The sequence below is a fragment of the Cygnus atratus genome, chromosome 7 (assembly GCF_013377495.2).
Source record: "Cygnus atratus isolate AKBS03 ecotype Queensland, Australia chromosome 7, CAtr_DNAZoo_HiC_assembly, whole genome shotgun sequence".
Taxonomy (NCBI): domain Eukaryota; kingdom Metazoa; phylum Chordata; class Aves; order Anseriformes; family Anatidae; genus Cygnus; species Cygnus atratus.
The window spans coordinates 22,026,835-22,048,396 of record NC_066368.1 but is presented as its reverse complement, the minus strand read 5'-3'; the positions used below and the strand labels follow the sequence as shown (position 1 = coordinate 22,048,396).

At 44.4% G+C, this 21,562-nt stretch overlaps 1 protein-coding gene across 19 annotated transcripts in view; it reads right to left on the bottom strand.

Annotated features, from left to right (window-relative positions):
- The window catches only part of SGMS1 (sphingomyelin synthase 1), an 87,342-nt gene that overhangs the window by 12,045 nt on the left and 53,735 nt on the right, over positions 1-21,562 (bottom strand). For 11 of the 19 annotated variants that reach the window (XM_035565416.2, XM_035565818.2, XM_035565584.2 and 8 more), the window contains one exon: positions 16,871-16,962. The exons of 4 other annotated variants lie outside the window; for them this stretch is intronic. The gene's annotated coding sequence lies outside the window, so the exon portion shown is untranslated. Of the gene's footprint in view, positions 1-16,870; positions 16,963-17,904; positions 18,004-19,129; positions 19,405-19,677; positions 20,522-21,562 lie in introns of those variants that run through there. 4 more of the 19 variants (XM_035565743.2, XM_035565341.2, XM_035565997.2 and 1 more) reach the window with 4 other exon arrangements.

Below are 21,562 nucleotides of genomic sequence, written 5' to 3'. Positions count from 1 at the left end.
TTTATTTTTTTAACCTTCTCTGTGGAATCACCTAGATCTGATGATTAATAGAAGAAAAAGCTTTGGAGAAAGGGCTCACAACACTTTGGGTACACCACCTCTAACTTAGTGCTCATGCCAGACACGCGCATGAAATACGTGAAGCAAACATGGATGAAGATAAATATTCTCCATTGCGAATACCATGCTATTTTAAAACACAGGAAGAAAGGATACAGCTCTATTTTCCTTCTTTCTTTTTACAGTGGGATGGTACTGAGAAAGGCCTTTAGACACAGATCACTTCATTATTCAAGTTGTGTTTAGCAAATCGGTGTTTAGTTACAGAGCTCTGAACATGGAAAACCAGGATTGATTGAATTATGCATGTTAACCCACATTACGAACTCTGACAAGACTTTCACCGAAGGAGTAGCTCAGCTCTCCACTGCACCAGTCTGAGTTGTACTCGATGTACTCGCATTATTGCAGGGCACACGAAATCCTGGATCCAGCACCAGGTGCAGCACGAAGCTCAAGCATGAACCCGTACCCTTACTCCCTGCCACTATTACCTTTTTGATGTCCACGATATTTGTCTCAGGTGATACAGACACAGACACAGATTTCTAGGTTGGAAGAGACCTCAAGATCATCGAGTCCAACCTCCGACCTAACACTAAGTACTCCACTAAACCATATCACTAAGCTCTACATCTAAACGTCTTTTAAAGACCTCCAGGGATGGCGACTCCACCACCTCCCTGGGCAGCCCGTTCCAATGCTTAATAACCCTTTCGGTAAAGAAGTACTTCCTAACATCCAACCTAAAACTCCCCTGTCGCAACTTTCGCCCATTCCCCCTCGTCCTGTCACCGGGCACGTGGGAGAACAGACCAACCCCCACCTCGCTACAGCTTCCTTTAAGGTACCTATAGAGAGCGATGAGGTCTCCCCTGAGCCTCCTCTTCTCCAGGCTGAACAAGCCCAGCTCCCTCAGCCGCTCCTCGTAAGACTTGTTCTCCAGACCCCACACCAGCTTGGTCGCCCTTCTGTACCAGTAATTCACAAGGAATTCACAGTGTTTATACAGAGAGCATATCACTTTCATAAAATGCATATACACTTTTACTTGTGTCCTTGGGTTGATATTCTGGCTGAAATCCACGAATGCAGCACCAGAAAATGCTCAGCATCAAACTCACAACTAATACTGACAGACTTCTCTATAGCAGTCCAGCTGCTTGCTGTTTTTGAGGGGGGCATCATTTCTGTGACACTCTTGATATGGCAGTAAGAGCCTAAGTTACTCATGTTTGAATCCAGTTATAACACCTTGGCTCTGTCCTGCAGCAGGATGTCATTTCCCTGTGCCACTGAACAGCTACATCAACTGCCTCTGCAAGTTTTGCTTTACAAATTCAGCATGGATCTGGGGTTGTTGAAGCACTCTGCACACACCACAAGGTGGGGCAATATTAAGGATTATTAATTTTAAGATCTGGAGGGACTGCAATCTAGTTTCCCAAACACTCAGAAAGCTACAAAGAAGTAAAGAGCATCTTGAACTATTATCATCCTTACACACGGCCTTTCTGTCCAGACCTTGACAACACATTGCAAGCCTCCTGCTTGCTAAAGGATCCCTCACATGATGATTACAATGCAAAAGAACTGTATTTATCACTGTTCAAGAAAATGCAGCCAACCTTCAAATTACATCTCATTACTTATTATACTTTCATCTCTTCTCACCTGGGCAGAACCAGTAGACTTTAAGATGATTTCTAGATGAAGTCTAAAAATTAAAATCTGTTGCCAGCTGCAAATGCTGCTCTGATACTAGAACAAAAAACATAATATGCTCCTATGGTACCTGGCCTGGAAGCTTTATGAGAAATAGGAAATGTGTGTGCCTTGCAGTAAAACTGTGGGACTCTGCAATATTGGTTTAAAAAAAAAAAAAAAAAAAAACATACAATCAATTCAGAAACCTGTATGTACTTTATTCTTTAAGCTCACCATCAATACTGCCTTTAAGAGATACCCTGCAGAAGAATAAAGATTGCTCAAACCCTTTGTGCCGTTATAGAGTATAAAAGCATTTTTCCTAAGAGACTTTATTGGCTGTAAAATTGAAGAATCCTATCTCATATACACACAGACATACACTTTCATCCCTGTTAGAAATCTGGGTCTCACCCTCTGCAGACAAACAGACACTGACAGCATCAGGATCCACAAGGAGTGAAGGAGCAGAAATCCTCAGACCTCACAGATGACGGTTCTGGGAGCACAAGTTCAGCACCCACTGGGTGTGATCTCAGCCTGCTGCTGTCACATCACAGGCGAGTAAATCACTATCGAGCACCTTCCATAAAGTTGGAGTAATTGATACTCATGGGAGGAAGGCTGAGAGGAAAAAGAATACTCTGCTGAGGACACAGACCTCATTTTGAAAGTTAAAACAAGGAAGAACAGCTAAAAGTTCTAATCAACATTTATCATTCAAGCCTTCATTTCATAGCTTGTCTAACAGAGGACGAGTAGGCAAAAAAGCTTCTTTACTAACAATTCCCAGCTTGTCACATTAAAAATACCTCCCATTTTCAATCACGCATTTCTGAAAGCTCGATCAGATGAGGTTTGCAAAAGCAATTCAGGAGACTAACAGCCCTTGCTGTCCCCACTGCTTCCACGTAACGTTTCTCCTGTCCACAGAAGGTGCAGATGGGCATCGGCCACTGCAGGGCCACGTCCATGGGCTCAGGCATGCAAGATGGCCGGCACACACCCACGCCTTCCCAGCTCTGACATGGGCTGTGAGCTCAGGCCAGGCAACTAAAACGCTCCTTCCATCTGCAGCAGATCTGCTTCATTAAGGAGCCTGTATCTCATAACGAATTATAAATAAGAATGTGATTATCATAATAATGCTGATTGCATCATAATAATAATGACACGGGACAAAACCAGTCTCTCAAAACATCCATCACAAGACCGAGCAAGATGAAGTAACTTGAGCAAGGTCTCTAGTCCCCACCTTCTCATGTTTACACAACTTTTCCTCCATATTCCCAGTGAATATTGAAGTCCTAACTCAAAACCTTCAGATCCTTTTCCAATTTCACGACAGGGAGCACTGCAAGTGAAGTATCTCCCCCCACCACTTCAACCTGGCTATACAGAGGTTGCAACACCATAACCATGGCTACGCCAGGTTGTACAAGTATTTGAGAGAGCACTGGGAAACCTCACAGAATAAGATTTCTTCTCTTTTGCATCGTTTTTAGGAGATGCAATTGAGCATTAGAGTTGAACTGGGGAGCATCTACCTCTTTGATTAAAGAACAGGATCTTCCTCCAATCAAATCAGCAGCTGACTATACCTCTGTACTTGACCTGGTGGCCAAGGTGCAGAAGAACCTGCAATTTTCTGCCTCTAGGTCTGGTTGGAGGATAACTAAGCACTCACGTTGGGTGTCACAATTTCAATTTTAGTTTCAAAGCCTGCCAGCTGACTGCTGAGCGAGTGACGGACATCCCTGGGAAGGCAGACTTTGTGGGGGATGGCTGCACAGTCCGGAGAGCAGTCATCTCCTTCCCAAAGCTGGCTTGCTCCCTATTACCTCTAAACTCACAGCAAAAAAAAAAAAAAAAAAACATTACTTCTCATCGTTAACACTGATGAGACAAAAACAGCAGAAAAAGACCAACAGTTGTTCATCCCTGATCTCCTCCTGAAGTCCTCTGAAACCCAAATGAAGAAAACCCTGGGTAGAAGTAGGTAGGGAAAAGGGCATAGCAGCATTTACAGGAAGGGAGGGATGGTGTTGGAAAAGGTGAAGCTAGATTAGTCTTCCCAAATGAAATCATGCCTTCCTCATGTTTGCACAGCGCTTTTATTCTCTAAGTGAGGACTTTTGCTGCCAAGGCAACAGTCACTATAGAAATCAGTGAAATAACCAGCCATTTCAGAAACTGCAACTAGCTCCAAGGAGCCGAGATCTTCAAATCCTTTCACATGCAGTACGTGCATTTTAGTTGCAAAACTGTATATCATCCCTAAACATCTCTGAAAAAGTTGAAATGATAAAGCCATTAGCAAAAAGCATTGTTAAAACAAGCGATGTCTGGGGATAAGTAAGCACTGTGTGCAGACAAAATAATGAAATATTCTCTGTTGAAAAATAATACTGAGATACACATTGATGATGTGTGCACACAAGCAAGCAGGAGAAAATCAAGTGCTGTAACGACTGAAGTTTTAATGCTTTAGAAAGTAATACATAGGTGAATTCCAAAAAAACCACCAGTGAGCAGAAGTTACACAGACACCAAATTATATCCAGATGAAAGTTGGGAGCTCTCATCCTGCAGCTTCACAGCACAAAACAAACTGTTCGTAACAGCAGGGTGTGAATCACGTCTGCAGTCACCTCTCTACCGGAATTTTGTCATCACTGACAATAATGCTCCCACACCTCCATAACTGGATGCCCTGTACCTGCAAAGTGCCTCTGAATGCCAATCTGCAAAGAAAAATTTGTCTGCCACAAATTATGCGCTGGATATCACTAAGAAGAGCTCTCAAACAATGTGCTGAATTGTCTCCCTCTTTCTGAGATGTCCTTGCCTCCAAACCAGAGTGTGCCCCTTGCATGAGGCTACACTACCGACAAGCAAGAGACTTTTGGCATTTTAGAACGTTACAATAAAATTGGCTTTGTGCTGTAAATACAAATATTTGCCAATAGAAGATACCTGTAAATATAAAATCAAGGCACAGAAGGCTACACGAGCTTCACAGAGCTCTGAGGTTTCCAAGGTCAGTCCCAGATGGAAAACACTGTCCCTGGACACAAAGCCAGAGCAAGCAAATTACTATTATGAAAAGAAGGCTGGGATCAATCTACGAAGCAACTCCCACATACCCTGACTAGCTACTTACACAGCTTCAGAGAGAGGGAATTGCCTGCATACTACATAAATCCTCAAGCAGCCCATTTTTTCCTAAATTACTCTATGGGAAGGAAAACAAACAAACAAACAAAAAACTATATATGTATTTCCCAACCTAATCTAAAAAAGCAGAGCAATTAAGATTCACTTACTGGCAGGGATCTCAGCATAACAGCTCCGAACTCAACCCCAGGGCTCAGCAGCAAGGATTTCAAAATGAAAGTACTTGTGCTGAGTCCGAATAACCAAACAACTTATCTTCAGGTAAGAAACACTACTAGTGAATACCTTCAAGTCTGTTACAAAAACACATCACCTATACAGTGTCCATATACAGGTATATACAAACATACATATACACACACTGTGCTAGATCATAGAGACAACTTTTTCCTCCAAACCTGATAACAGGGAAGCCTTGCTCTTTGCTTCTTTGTAACCCTACATCTCTTCGCTCAACTTTATTCCTCCTCCTTCTTTCTTCTGCTGTGAAGTAGTTATGGAAACCAGCAAACACTCACGAGAGGGTTTCACCTGACCAGCAATTTCATTATCTGAGCGGTTACTAAGCAGGGCTTTTGTTTTGGTACTACGGAAATCCTGTTTTGAGTGATGCAGGGGTGGAAAGGATGGGGTGGGGAGGGTAGGTCCTGGCTTTGATTTAAGTTTTGAAGAATTATTTCAGACCGAAAAGTCTCCTTACAGAAATGAGTCAGGCAACAGGACCAGAATACCAGCTGGCACCTGCAGGAACAGCTAGGGGCTTTCCACTTATGATAAGGCTGATTCAAATGTAGCTGTCATTTCGTACTAACGTGCCACAGTCCTGATGTCTGAATTCTGAAGTAAAGCCACACCTGCAATAGAAGTGGTATTAACTTTTTTTGAACAGCTATAAAAGGAAACCTACCCACTTCCAGCCCTGCCTCCCGACCCTGCATGTTTGTAGTTCTGTGCAAGGAAGAGGCAAAGAGCAGCCTCCCCAAATAGTCACTTTGCACTGGAAAAACAAAACAAACAAATTGTATTCGACATCTAAGAACTCAATTTTGCAACTCTGTTCTTGAGAGAAAGTGGTTTCGTACTATTTCAGCCCTCTACCTGCGAAGGGGTACATGAAAATACTACCAGACTGTCACAGATACTTACACATAGGTAAGTCTACAAAGTCACAACAACACTGTGATCCTTAATTCTTCAGCAAAGCCTTCTATAGCAGTACTCAAGCCACCCACTACACCAGTCACTTCTATGCTACAGAAAAGCAAAGCCCCCACGGACCCCATGCCATGCACTGGACTCAAACCTGGCATATGCGCTCTCAGGACAGAAGCAACCCTAAGTATTGCTGGATCTACACTCGGGCAGCAGCAGGCTCTGGCCCTCGTCTCCGGAGCAGCTAAGCACACATCCATGTTACAATTTGGGATCTGGGTCAGGCAGAGATAGGGCAGAGCAAGAAATAGAGCCCCACGTCCTCATGCAACCTCTGAGCTAACTCCATTGCTAAAACGCACGAAACGATACTTGCCTTCCTCTTGACACTCTCCAAACCCCCTTTTTGTTTATATAGAGACAATAGAGGACCTTGGAGGGAAAACAGATAAAACACTAAAGAAGGCAGAAAAAGCATAATTTCCCCACAAGGCATAGAAATGAGCAGAGCATGGAACAGGGCAGAAGGATGGAAATAAGAAGGTAAGAAAGAAGAGAGACAAAATACTTGTGATGTGTTCTGTATTTTGATTTGGTTAACCAAGTTGAGGTGGTTTGGGTTGGCTTTTTTTTTGCCTACTTTGAATACCTAAAAGTCATTTATTGTTAGCGAGCCAGATTTGTGGTGAGCCTCTGGGAATTCAAGTAGTTGCCAAGTAGTTGCAAGAATTTAAAAAAAATAAAGTAAAAATAAATAAAAAATTAAAAAAAAAGCGCACCACACATCAGAAAGGGAGAAAGGGAAGTTTTTGCCTAGGGAAACTCAGAACAGTCTTGAGACTGATGGCAATGTGCCTCTAAAATGCATACTCCAGCATCTTTTGTAAAATGAAAACCAGCAGAAAGTACAGCAAAAATAGAGCCTCACTGCACTGAAGGCTTAAATCAACTGCCATATTTGTTAACATTTGGGTTTGTTATTGGACATGTACTAGACGACATTCCAGACCACAACAGTTGCTTCCTCCAAACTGCCTTCCCCTGACTTACAACTAACACAAAGAAAACTGAGTTTGTGTGCTTAGAAACCAAGCCTAGAATATGTTTTTATATTCCATTAGAAATATAAATATTTTATTTTAAATATAATACTTTTGAAGTCCAGCAGAACAAAACCAGATGAAAAAGACTCTAAGCCCCAAGAGCCGAAATAAAAATATCAGTATATCTTCGTGCAAGATGCTGTCCTCTGCATTTCAGCTGTTACTATTCACAAGCCCACCCAAAAGGTACACCATCAACATAATTCATTTTCAATGCTGTTACCTTTGTAAAACAATTCTTGGGCTTGTCTTTATTAATTTAGTTTCAGATAACACATAATAATCCCTGGTCTGAAAGAAAAAAAAATATATTCGACATCATTTCTGGTATTTCCTAGCCTGATGTTTGGACACATATTCCTTCTCTATCCAGTAATAACCTGTTCAGGGTTGCACCTACAGCAGATGCTTAAATATAGAAAACATCTCTGTAGGCAGAAGGAGAGGAAGACTGTTCTTTCTCAGCTGGCCTAGAACAACCAGAAACCTCGGAAAGGCTAGGAAAAAAAGGCATTTTTGATTGGCAACAAGTTACTGGTATATAATCTTAATGATGGGAACTTGTCTTGCTAGAGCCAGACCTACTGTAAATTCAGAAAAATTGCCCTGGCATCTTCCTTTTGCAGTTAATGCTACAAGCAAGGAAAGTATCTCACAGCTCACTTGCCAAATTTCAGCCACATTCCTTACTGTCTTCGCTGCCAGTCACATCGATGCCATATCTCCTGATCAGCCACTACCTGCATTTGGCTCAATGGCAAAACCACATTCATGTTCATTCAGGAAACTCCAGTGCATCTGGAGAGACGCGTCCTCTCCCCGCCCAAGCTGGGCCGTGCACCATCTCTTCCTTCGAAAGCAAGAAGGAGTGCCAGAAAGGGAGAGCAGCTCACACCAGCTGTGTTCCCTGCTTTAAGGGTCCCTGTCTTTATTAAGTAAAATGCAGTTAAACACAGGATTCTTGTTTGGTATTTCAGGACTGCTGCTGCTACCAAACGTAACATGCTATGCAACAGATACCTGAGACTTTAGAAACCAGAGATATTCCTCCCCCATCACTGCCAAGTAGCTTTCTCTCTGCATTGGACTCCAGATCTTAAAGCCATCGACTGTCCATACTCAGTAGCTCCCAATCTAAGGCAGATAGCTTATCCTCCCACACCAGGGCACTGGGATGACCTTACTTAAGTCTTCTTTACAACAATTCAGCATCGAACCCAAAAAAACAAAACATACAACCTTCCTCCATAAAATGTTAAGTGTTCTTAACATTTTTAATTGTCACATATTTTAAGAGTACAAAACAATACTTAAAAACACTTTTATCAGCACTGGCAGCAAGGAAGCAAGTGTGTGTGCTACAAGGTATCAGTCAAACAATTGCCAAGACAACCAGCTTGAAAGTACTGAGGGAGGTTCAAAGTCCACAAAACACACTTTTTTTTTTTCAAATGAACTTTTCAGCATATTTTCAAAGTTACAACCAACTCCAGTCACCAAAAAGGAACACAGAGAGAGAGAAGGAAAAATAAGAAACTTGCATCTTGGTATCTAACTGTTCTGGAAATCATATTTCAACAGACTGAAAGCCTCAGAAGTAAGTTCCTCCTGCAGACATCAAATTACCTCTCTCTTTCCCCGCCCCAGCGCTACACTGGGGTATAGGAAACACGGCTGCATCGCGTTTTCCTAATATCTTTACGGAGATGTCCATCAGCTACCCAGCAATTACAGTTGTGACCCCAAGGAGTACCTCAGGCAGGGTGGTCCTCAGCATCCTTCCGCAGGCAGCGACTCTACTCCCTGCCACACCAGACATCGAGATGGGCTTTACACTTCTACAGTGATGGCTGCCTAACAGATTCACACTCTGACCTGGGAGGTTTTGAATGCTTCAGTAAAATCAGTTCAAAAAGTCATCTGGAATTCCAGCCAAACAAGGGAAGAGAACCTATACTCTGAGTACTGGTTAAATACTAGTAGCTTGTATTAATTTCATGGGAATCATACATTACAAAACAGCATTTAATGAAAGTAGTATTTAAGCTCAGACTCGGTCACCCCCCCGCAACAGATCAGCACCCACAACCCCCTCCCCAACAGATCAGCACCCACAGCCATCAAACTGCTCCAAAGCAGCTTGAAACGGAGAGCCAAGCTTCTTCTGCAGTTAGTCCACACTTCACAAAGAGAACTGATTAAAAATACCTAAGGCAGATAACTCTCTCGAGATGGTCAATCATACAATACCTCTCTCCTGCCACAGAAAGGATGGAGGGATCAGGTCCAGACCACTGCGATCAGCCACTAGCATGAGTGTGCACCCACTAGCAAGCTTTGCTAACTAGACTAAATGTTTTTAATTTAGCCAAAAGAAGGCAAACTGAGCTGTTTGCTACGAAGCGTATGATAAAACCCTCAATAACCTGCCTCCCTTCATTAAATTGTGCATTCGGAGGGAAGAGTTAACGTATCGCAGCACAGCACTAGACGTAATGTCATTTCCATGATCCGCCACCACATAAGTACCTCCGGACTACGTCACGGTGTACATGCTTTACCAAGCTGGCAGCCGTAGCTCCCCGAGTTTTGCTGTGCAGTGCTCTCCACCTATGCACTGCTTGCAGTGAACAAATCCAATTGCTTGGACAATTTCAGTTGGTTTAGAAACTGAAAAGCTGCATCCACCCTTGAAAAGAACAAAATCAGCATTCCCTTCTGGCTGTGCGGAAGTAGACATGTGAATTAACCATTTAATCAATTAAGGGATGCCTGTCACTCCAAGAGGACCACTGCAGAAACAGTGCTTGCCTGCAAAAACCAAGCCTGGACTTCACAGCCCAAAAGAGACCCTGTATTACAAATTAACAGGAAGTACATAATAAGGAGAACAAGACCTGCATAACTACAGCAGCAAAAGAACGGCAGAAACCCAGGAAGATGAACCCAAATAACTGACAGTGAAAGAGACGAGAGGGAGGGAGAGGAGGAAGAATTTGTGGTCACATGGATGCCGTAGCTTTCTGCAGGCAGATGGGTGAAGCTCAGACTGTTGTGGTTTAGCCCGGCTGGCAGCTAAACACCACACACAAGGTATTAATGAAAGCAATGCAGTAACACCAGCAAGGTGCAGCCCAGAAATAGAGGAACTCTGACCTGCCTCGCTGAGCAGAGGGGATGCTCCCCTCTCCCAGGCAGGTCGGTGCCAACTGCAAAGCTGCAGCTCCGCTGACTTGTGGGAAAGGAAGGGAGATGGCAAGAAAAGCAGGGCACAGCTGGAAACAGCCTCAGCAACATGGCAGCGCAAGCCAAAAGATGAATAGCAGAGAAAAAGCAGCAGCCATGTTGGAGAGAGCAATGCTCCTTCAGCAGCAAGATGCAAAGGGCTCAGTGGAATAAGCCCTTCCCTTAAGTGAAGGATCAGAGTACGCACTCAGTAGAGATGTCCAACAGGATGGAATATCCCTGCTGCACACCTGAGCAAGCGAGCAAAACAAGAGAACAATAATTACACTGATGCTGCCAAAGCACAGGGTCCCATCAGAGCAGTCCAGGCGTTACGTTACTGCAGAAGCTCACCTGGCGAGGAGCCCTCAAGAGCGGGGTGCGGCAGTGGCAGGCTGCCGGCAGAGCACCAGCCTGCAGCCACCTCCGCAATGCCATCACCCCTTCGGGGGACCTCTGGCAAGATGCCGACGAGAGCAGGGCCTGGAGGGAGGCAACACCAACTCAGCAAGCATCGACCCGAGTCACATCCCGTGCCTCCGCCTGCTCTTCCTGCCATTCCCACGTTTGGCCAGACTGACTCCACAAGACTACTCCTTGAACTGTGCTCTGGCATGCATCTTTTAGGTAGAGCTAGCATGTGAAAAGGACGTTTTTAAGATCTTGTAAAGCTGATAAAATATGGCATTTTAAAAAGAGGTCATTAAAAAATAATCTCCTGTGCAGAAAGATGATGAAAATTCACGAGCAGTCCTCTGGCACTGCCAGTGCTTCTCATGCAAGCCGTACAGACCTTTCAAAAGCTGATCAGACTACTAATGAAAAAAATGTACTGCTTTGGAAGTGATAAGATCAGGTACTGTAAAGTCTTCATACCAAGAGATATTAAACCATCACAGTAATTTGCATCTGGGGTTTGTTCGAGGGTTGGTGGGTTTTTTTGGTTTGGGTGGTTTTTATGGGGGTGAGGGTGGAGCTGCACTTCCAAAGACTGCACAGAACATAAATGCATACAAAATTTGCTTTTAAAAGCAAGTATATTATTATCTGTCCTTAGGCACTCCAAAACCTCCACTGGCTCTGAAAATACCTACATTCACAAACACTTAATGTGGGCAAGGGGATGAAAGTATCACAGCATAAATCCTGATGAAATATGCATCTCACCCCAAGTTGTACCACAACAGCATTGAAAAAAAAAATAAAGAGTCTTATTACAGGTTTTATTTCACGTCCCCAGTGAAACAATGCAGGCACTTGATTTAATTTGATTCTGAGAAGAAACAGTGCCAATCTGAATCATTCCTTGGCAGCCACATTACAAAATCCTGGCAGCATCTCAGAGTCAGAGTACAGGGTAACACTGACAAAAGCAGGATGGCACCTCTGGGCTCACCGTTCAACGCATCGGTGCACAGTCGCTCACCACAAGGACCTTACAGCAATGGCACAAGAGTAAAACACCATCTTCCATTGAGTACAGGCAAACAGCAAAGACAACAGATGGCACGTGAAACACACCAGTCCATTCGCAGCACTGGCACGCAACCGAACTTGTCGCACTTAATGTAAGATTTGCCGTGCACAGCACCGTGGGAATCAAGAGTTAAGGGCAATCGCTGATCCCGGGCCATGAGAGCCAGCGGCTACAGCAGACCAAGAGGCTATAGCGTTCCGTCTCTCTCGGCTGGATTTCTTGCCCTGCGCAGAGGGCACAACGAGATCTACAGGAGATGGGTTGTGAAGAGCAGCACTGAAGGCTCTTCTCACTTTCTGGATGAGTAATGAGGAAGGATAATGTTTAGAAAGCATCAGGAGATCCTGGGAAAGTGTGGCGTGACTAGCATGGAGGAGAGCACCATCGAATAGAGCACAGTGCCAGGACGAAATCAGGAAACTTGTATTTCACTACTTCAATAAAAGTCAGTTTTTGCCAAGTAACCAACTTCCTTGAGCTCTTCGTTAAATAAGTTATGAAGGGCAGGCAAAGATGTAAAATATAAATGGCTACACTTACATAAGCAGTAGGCACTGTTATTGTAGATGCTGCACAAATCATTGATGACAATGGGACTTATGTCCCCTAACAGAGGGCACAAACCTCGGGGTCAGTTAGCAGGTAAGGGAGTTTTATACTAACAACTGTTGCATTTTGATTCACCTTCATGATCCACACTGAAACACATACACAAGAAATTGCAGAAATCTCTGCTCCAGATACTATTCAAAGGGCATAGCAGCTTTAAAACTACTGGTGGCTGGCACCTCCCAGATCTCTCATGAAAACTAACTGCATCTCTACTTAGAAACAGCCCTTCACCTTCAAAGTTAGAACATGGGCTAAAGTGTTTTCAGATCGTCTTTTTTACCACTCCGTATTTGCAAAGCAGACTTTGAGGTGGCTTTTAACTGGCAGTCAGACAAATGAGTTCAGGACAAAGACTGTGCTAAGCTGTACAAGCAGCTTCTCTGGGTCAGGACACAATGTACAAAGACCCAAGCCAGCAGCGTGCAAGTCTTTAAGGGACCCCATGCTACTCTTTCCCTCCATACAGGGCTATAAAGAACAGCCGGTCCCTGCTGCAGCTCCAGAAATAGCAGGTCTGCCCAAAGCATGGGGAAAACCCCAAGCCACACAATCAGCCTGCGGCTGCCTCCTCCCTCATTATTCACAGGCTCAACAGAACTGAAAGTCATCTTCATACCCTAAGAGATTTCTGAGTATATGCTTTCATATGGAGTGCCAAAAAAAAAAAAAAAGAAAAGAAAACCCCAACTTTTGCTTACCTACTTTGAAAGGGACTTTTAAACAGGAACTCCTGCTTATTTCAAAACATGCTTCAAAGCTTTACATAAAGTCAGATTTATTGGTACAGACCCATGGTTCATCAGAAGAGCAAACTGTACTGTATTACACTGGAATCTAACAAAATCAGGAAGAAAGACACTATCCATCCCAAACTGAGCCCTAAACAAAGCGTGTGCTCATGCCCACTGTAGATTTTTCCTAATTTTTCTTTGAATCAACAGTAGCATCCACTTGTTCTTCCCTCCTTTCCCCATCTTCTGCAGCTTGTTTCAGACCTAGGTGTCATTACCTCCCCAAGCGAGCAGCCCATGCTCCAGATTAAAGGTCAACAGGCTTGTGAGAAAACAGAGAGGATGCTAAAACTAGGGCAGTGCAGAACCATCACCTAAGAGAGAAGGCAGAATATTTCAGACAACTTTGTGACCAACAGTAGAAACAGCCCAGCCCAGCCCCGCAATTCTCAGCCAACACCGCCAGCCACCTCCTCCTTCCCACCGTTCAAGGGTTTTCAAAAGAAGGAGAACCAACCTGAAAGCATCTTGAGCACTGTAAATAAATTATGTCCCTGTTCGTCAATTAGCTCAGACTGCACTGAAGTGAAAGCCACGGCGGGCTCTGTAATCACTCAACATAAACACCTCTGACATCACTCCTGCACTGATGGTTCAATTATGCCCACGAAGACTGTTACAGAACATTAAACATCAACAAAAGTCTAAGCCTGTGTTACTTTTTTTCCACATATAAATCTAATTATGAGTGGGTTTAGTTTCAAGTAACCTGGAATTATTGGATCAGTTCTTTTCCTACCTTTCCCTCACAAGTAGAAAAAAAACAGGCTACTGCATACCCAGAAAGTGTTTGCAAATAGTCCCTTTGCTAAAGAGACAGACTTTTATTATACGGGGAGATATTTTTATCAATTAAATATATTTATGGTTTGGGAGAGGGTTGTTTATGTAAGCTTAGTAGCTCAGAAATCAAAACAGGGGCAAAGTGTTCTCCTGTGCTGTGAGGAATTACTCTAGCCTCCCTGGAAAAGCTTTTTTCATTTAACTAAAATCCAGTCCTTTGCAAACAGTTGGAGCTTCAAAAAGCATAAGCTGTGCACGGAGAACCATGAAAACAAAGGAAGTCTAATGCAGCTGGAAGTTGCTTTGAGTTCTCGTTTTGAATTTGCAAGATTATTTCCTCTTCAGTGCTTACCAGGACCAGAGATACCCACATCATCTAAAGCAGCTCCCCGTTCTCCCTCTGCAACTGTACTAACACAAGAAGTTTCTTGAGGCTTGCCCAGGTCAGATCTTTGCTATTCTAACCTAAATACTGTACAAACACATGCAGAGGGCTGAACAATGCCATGATTTTGCTAAGGATTTTAGGCAGGGTGTGACTAGTTTTGAACAGACAAGACAATGTCCCCAAAGAAAAGCACATGTCTGGGATTAAAAGAAAAAAAAAAAACACACACAATTCAAAACACAGGAGTTAGAAATTATTTTATTAAACAACAAAATAAAATAAAATAAAATAACACAGAAAGATTAAGAAATTGAAATCAAAGAGGCACCAAAACTAAGTAGGTGGTTCGGTCTTCCTAGTAAATCCTCCTCATCCTGACTGCTTAATACCACCAATCTCAAAGCTTTCTCGCTATAAATAAACTGGGTTTAACTGAGTTAAACCCCCCAGTTTTTAAAAATTAACTAACTATAACAACATCAGCATCCTTACTGATAAAAAAAATTGCTTGCCTGCTAAACGGATCCTTTCAATTTACAAGAAAACAGCATTATATGTATTGCTGGATCCAAGTAATTTTTACTGCTGGTTACGAGAAGCTGCCCACTATCAAGGGAGAAAGCATCCTTAATCATTTTGAAGTTTAACTGATAATAACTAAACACTTGTCTCCAGGACTCACCTGGAGGCTTAAAGAGTAACTTCAGTTCTTAAAATTCACTTTTGAACACAGAACTGCAATTTCGCAATTCAAGAGGTCAAATTTGACTCGATACAGAATTTCACTATGCTCTAGAAAGGCTTTTGTCTACTGCCATATGTAAAAGGCCTCCTGAAAAGAGTAAGTGCTATTTTTCTTCAAGTCATTTGCCCAGGCAAAGTGCTATGTTACAGGTTTTCTGGTCTAAATATTATATAGCTAAATATTACCTAGTTATGTTGAAATAAATGCTGTTTTTCCCCCATGTCATGTGCAGGGAGCACTTGCTGCAGCACACTTGCTGAACCAAGCACCTGAAATGCCCCTGAATATCTCCTTCTTAATTTGGCACGTAACAGGGCATTTCATGGGTTACTGAGACATGGCTGGGAGTGCTACAACAGCAGGAACTCTGCTGAACCAAAGAGCAGCTTGAGAAATCACACTATTCTCGAGACCAACAAAGAGTAAAACAAACAAGCAACTAACAACAACAACAAAAACACACAAAAAAAGCATCAGAAAACAAACTTTCTAGCAAAGAAAACTGTTAGACTGGCTTTTGCCCCTGGTTTAGGAAAGGCAGTGCAAAATATATCCAGACAAAGCTAGGAGAACCAGAGATAACTGCAAGGACTAGTAATAAACACAGAGTGAAGAGCTGCCGACACAAGGGCTGCTTCCTAAAAGCAATGCTTAAGGAGTATGCAATCTACAACGCACAATATATTTACCATTGGATAGTCTGCTGATTAGCTTCCACCCAATACTTCACATAACTAATGCAAAATAAAGGCTCTTAAAAGTACGATACCAAGCAAGTATGATACCAAGGAAAACACATTTGGTAAATGAAATTAAGGCCCCAGCGCTTTTCATGTGTTTTAAAAACTACTCAGATAAACCAAACCCCCTCCGTAAACTATCGGAATGCGAACACTTCAAACAGCAAAGTAACTCTCCTTAAGACTTTGCTCTTAACTTGCATCAACTATAATGAATGAGCTGGGCCCCAGCTAGAAACGGTAGCACGCACCCTGTAGCTCTGATTTTACCCCAAGCTGACATTACCAATGCAAAGCATTCGAGCTGCTCACCTGAACTCAGCTCCTTCCCTGACACACCTGCACTCAGGTGTTACCTGTTCGAGCAGAGCTAAACAATCCTTCTCTTGCAGGCACCCAGATTCCCCCCCCCCCACCGTCTTACATCCCCACCCTCCTCTCTTGTGCTTGTGTGACTGCATGGTGGAAAACTCCTTTTTTCCTGGCTCGGTTTGCTGCTGGGCGAGGCAGCTCAACCAGCTCGCTGCGCAGTCACACAAGCGGAAGCAAGCCCTTTCGGTGGCAGCAGTGAGTTGTTGGAGCAGCTCGGCTGTACATTGCATATGTTGAAACCATAGCTCAAGTTTCCTAACCTTCCTTTCTATTTTTAACTGGAGTCATTTCCCGCACCTTCTCTGCCATGCAGGCAGCTGCAGAGAGCAGCTGGAGAAAACTGAGCACTCCATCAGGCCAGTTTTCCTGGCAAACATTACCTATGGCCCCGCGACAAGCACACAAGGGGCAGTGGGTATGCTCTCAAGTGCTACCCCGGAACACGCAGCTCAAGATAGCAGAAACTGGGCTTTCTTCCCTTTCCCTTCCCCAGGTCCCGTGTCAAAGCCAGCTGTTACTGAATACCGAGTGTGGCTACCTGCTTATCCAAAGGACTTATCCAAGCACTCTCCTGGCCTCCTGTTGCAGCTCACATAAACCAGATGAAATCCCGATGGGCGCCTCTTGTCCCTAAAAGTCAAAGGAGAAAGGTGCACGTATTAATTCAGAGGTGCTGGAGACTCGCTTGGTAGGGGGACATGTGAACATGTGGCAAAGAGGGGGGCAAGGGACTTTTTTCCTTTGTGAAACAGCTCACAAGGCAGCCACAGTCCCAGCGAGGAGATAACCCCAGGTCTGAATTCATCTCCTCCTCCAAGCAGCTGGTATTATGCACAACACACGCAAACAGTGACCCCTGAATTCTCCCCTCACATGGTGGGACAGCTTTAAAAAGACCTGCTTTAAAAGGACAGCGTGCAGCCACCCTATAAAGTTAGCCAAGCAAAAAGGGCACTTTCCTGTGCAGCAAGAGCAGTTTTGAACCTTCGCAGCTGATGGAAAGCCGGGATACAAAGCACAGGCTGTGCAAGGCGTTTAGCCATGTGGAACAGCATGGAGCAGGCTTTTTGCTTTGGGTTGTTTTTAAGTGAGGCCCAGGTTTCTGAGCTGGGCTTTGAGAAGTCTTATTAGGATCAGGTGGAGAAAAGTGGAAATCTCCTTGTACGACCAGACTGATCCTTGGCACAAGAGAGCTAGGTTGTGAGTTCAACACCTGAAAGGGACACAACTTGGGGAGTGTGAGGAAAAACTCCCATGTTGATGCAGGGAGCTTCAGAGCTCAGTTGTGAGCTTGCAGTCCTGCTTTTGAATGCAGGCAACTAGAACAGCCTAAGTCCTTCCTGAACTAAACCCTCTTCCTTTCATTCTAGCAGCTGCAAACATGGCAAAGGAGGCTACTTTTACTCTTCTCCACATAATGTGTTTTCATATGTTACATACTGCCAATACTTCAAGTTATTTGATCAAAATAAGCTTACTGGAAATGTGATCAATCAAATTTAAAGCAAATGCAGACAAAACTCAATAGATAAGTAGTAACAAATGCGTTGAAGAAATCTCTTTCTTAAATACCTGCAAAACACAAGTCAGACAAGACTCCGGTGTGGAGTTAAGCATGGCAAGGCACAGCACCTTCACAGCTCAAAGTAATACATTCAAATCGCAGTCCACCTGGATTCCAGGAAACAAAGCCACTCATCAAATTAGCCAATCAGCCATTAGCCCATTTAAAATTAAGCTTCATTAATGAGTTACAGTACTTATGGGCAGCTGAGTAATGCCGCTGTGGCAGAAGCTGATGGGATTCATCAGCTACCATGCAGCTGCTCTTGCCAGACGAGAGAAACCCTGCCACGAGCACAGCAGCCCACTTCCAGACCAGTAGGTTTGAGAACCTGTTCCCCACTATCCACAACAGCAACAGGCACAGAGCACTTAGCCATTTGTGGATAACCACGCATCTTTGATACCGTTTGCTGCAAAACTCTTCGTGGCCTCAAGCTATTTCAACAAACAGGGAGTGAAACACTGATTTCCCTCTACACCCAAACCTATAGAGCGCTAATTTGTTGCTCATGTGACATAAAAACATTGCCCACCTATGGCTCTCACAGCACAACAGCAATGGATGAACTAATCTGACTGAGAAGCCTGGCATGCTGTGGTGTGTTGTCCCCTCCCTCTGTCTCCCTCTCCTCGTATCAGTTTGAGATGCTCCCACAGACAAGGGCTGTATTCTGCGTGTAGAGGGGAGAAGGTTCTCTCCCATACTTAACTCCAGTGCACTATAACCAGTACAAAAAACATGCCAGCAAGCAACCCACAAGCTAAATAAAGAACTGCAAATAACTTCACTTACCTCCTGGAAAAGGGAATTTTAGGGATGAGAAACCTCTTTAGCAGCGTTTACAAGTACTGGGACCTTTTGTTAATGATTTACTCAATAGTGCTGTAAACTGGTGTTTGATAAGAACATGTTTTGTCATCGTCTGCCTAACCAAATCAACCTCACGAATGAGGTAGGCACAGTATCACTTGAGGTTTTTAACAGAAAAGAATGCCTCAAAGCTTGCTTATCCCATCCTAGTTTAAAGGTACAGTATATATGTCTGTGTGTGTATATATATATATGCACACCAAAAAAATCAGTGCCTGGAGTATCTGTTCAGTGTGTAAACATATGTTTATACACACACAGATGAACCACTCCAGGCACAGTGTTTTAGTTTCTTTCTCAAAAGCCAAGTTTTAAAAAAAAACGTTCAATTCATCACTATAAATCTATTAGAAAGCTTACAGATTAAAGCTCTCTGACCGAGGTTTAAGATGAGAAGGGGCGGCTATGTCAGAAACATAAATAGGATCATCCACCGCAGAAAGACTCGGTATCCATTTAAGACGCAGCTTACGGATAAAGTTATATTCCTCTTCCAGCTCTCCAGGAGAACGTCTGTGGTTTGCCAGGACTCACCGTGTCCCCCCCACGCCCAGGGCCACCCTCCTTTACAGCCCAAACATTCAAGCCTGGGGGCGGCAGGCCTTGCCTCTTGTTACACCCAGCTGCTAAAAAATCCTGTGAAGAGCCTACGGTACATTCCTGCTCTTATTTTGTCATACGAGACGCTGGCCAGGGTACGTGGCAGCGATCGACGAGGGGTCGGGGGCAGGGAGAGGTGCCAGCAAGGCCGAGCTGCCGGGCTCCCTGACAGGAGTGCTCGCCGCCCCGTGACGCCTCGGCAGGGGCGGGCAGCCCCGCTGGCTGGCAGGTAGCACAAGACCAGCCGCGAGTGACAGAAATCCCCCGGAGCAAGGAAACAGAAAGCCGTAGTTTGAGTCTCACTGTACCCGAGCGGCTCCGCGCCCCGCTCAGCCCAGCGGGCAAGCAGGCGGAGAAACGGCCGGAGAAGCGTGTGGCGATCCCCCGCCGCCTCGGCGAGACCGAGGAGCCGCCGAGCCTCCTCCGACGTCCCGCGTCGCCTCCTGACTTCCTCCACGCTGCCGGCACCCCGCGACAGCGCCCGGCCCGGGGAAGCCGGAAAGCCACGCGTGGGGAGGTGCGTGGGAGGCCGCGGCCGCCCTGCCGTGCCTCGCCTCCCGCGTCAGCGGAGGAGGAGGGCCGGGAGACCGTTAGGAGCCCGGCCCGGCCGCTCGAGTCTCCGGGGAGACGCGGGTCGCTCGCCGCCGCTTCCCGCGCGGCTCACCGGCAGCGGGAGCACCTCACGCGGCCGGGCTGCCCGGCCTCCGGGTCCTCGGGGAGCCCCGCAAAGCGTCGCCTCGAAGTCGCTTTCAAAAAGCCCCGAGAAGAAAGCACTCTGCCAACTCAAAGGAGTCAGCGCTGGGAGGAAGGATTCATTTTCCAATATATAAATACCAGATGTTAAGCCCTACCCTTAAAAAAAAAAAAAAAAAAGCTCCTACTACTTTGTTAAAGCAAAGCAACCAGAAACCCACAGCCCATCAATCCTTTTCCCTAACAAATGCTACAACGCCTTCACAATCAGCTCCTATAAAGCCCAAAGAAGTCCACGGGTTTGTCACTAATCTTCAAACTCCAGCGAGGAGAGGGACGGGGAGAAGGTTTTGGTGAAGGACTCTGAACATCGACTTATATTTTCAAAAAGGCATCAGGATGCCTTGTTTCCAGCAGTCCTTTAGTAATTTAGCACCAAAACACCCCACAGATCCATCTGCCCAAACTCATCCCACTTCCATGGAGGGATTCTGAGTAGAATTACCTACAGACTTCTTAGATGTAATCCTATCAGCACCAATTCTGTAAATTTCTCCCGTTGAGCATACACGAGATGAATCCAAGGACTAATTAGAAGACACAGTACAGGCCATGTTGTCTAAGTGACACCCGTGTCTACGTTGGGCCAATACACACCTAATGGGACAGAGGCCAACTTAATAAGTCACTTCTGACAATAAATGTGCTCATATTTGACAAAAATGCTCTTTATTACTCCTGTAGATCCTATCTGTGCATGTTTATTTTCCTGGCAGCCCACGGTTGTACGGGTTCAGAGACCTGGAGGCACATAGCAAAGCCAGCCCTGTTTTCCCATGAATGAGGTAGGGCCAGAGGGAAAAGAGGACAGTTTGACGAGTATTAAAAGTAATTAAAAGTGAGCTTTGGGAACACCTTTTAAACATGTTTAATTGTTACACATTTAAATATTACATGTGTCCAGGCAGATACAGCTTAATACCATGTGCAGCCCTAAACAAATAAAAAGAAATATACTTAATGAACTTTTCCAAGTATTTGCAAAGGGGGGTGGGGGAGTGTGTTTGTTGTTGGTGGTGGTTTTTTTTTTTCCTTTTCCCCTCTCCTATACACTTTGGCCAGGACATGTTTAGGCAAAGGACTAAAAACAGAGGACAGCCTGAAGTGGTTACACCATTTTCCTTCTATAGGACTAAACATCTGTGAATAATGCTTTCAGTTAAAAGCAACTGTTGCTCTGCTTCACCTCTACCTTTCCACACTGTGCTTCAATATGAGGGTGATGATCACTATAAAAATGCCTGAAGACAGACAGCCACAGAGTATGGGGCTACTTGCTTCTTTCCTAATCAGCACACAACGTGTGTTACAGAACACTTGATTTGAGGTTGATTGCTGGCACTTCAAAGAAATAATTACTACCAAGCTTCAGCACTGATGTTTCTTCATAATTCAAGCAGTACGTGCACTGGCTAGAGAGCATCCTTTCAGAAGCTTTGA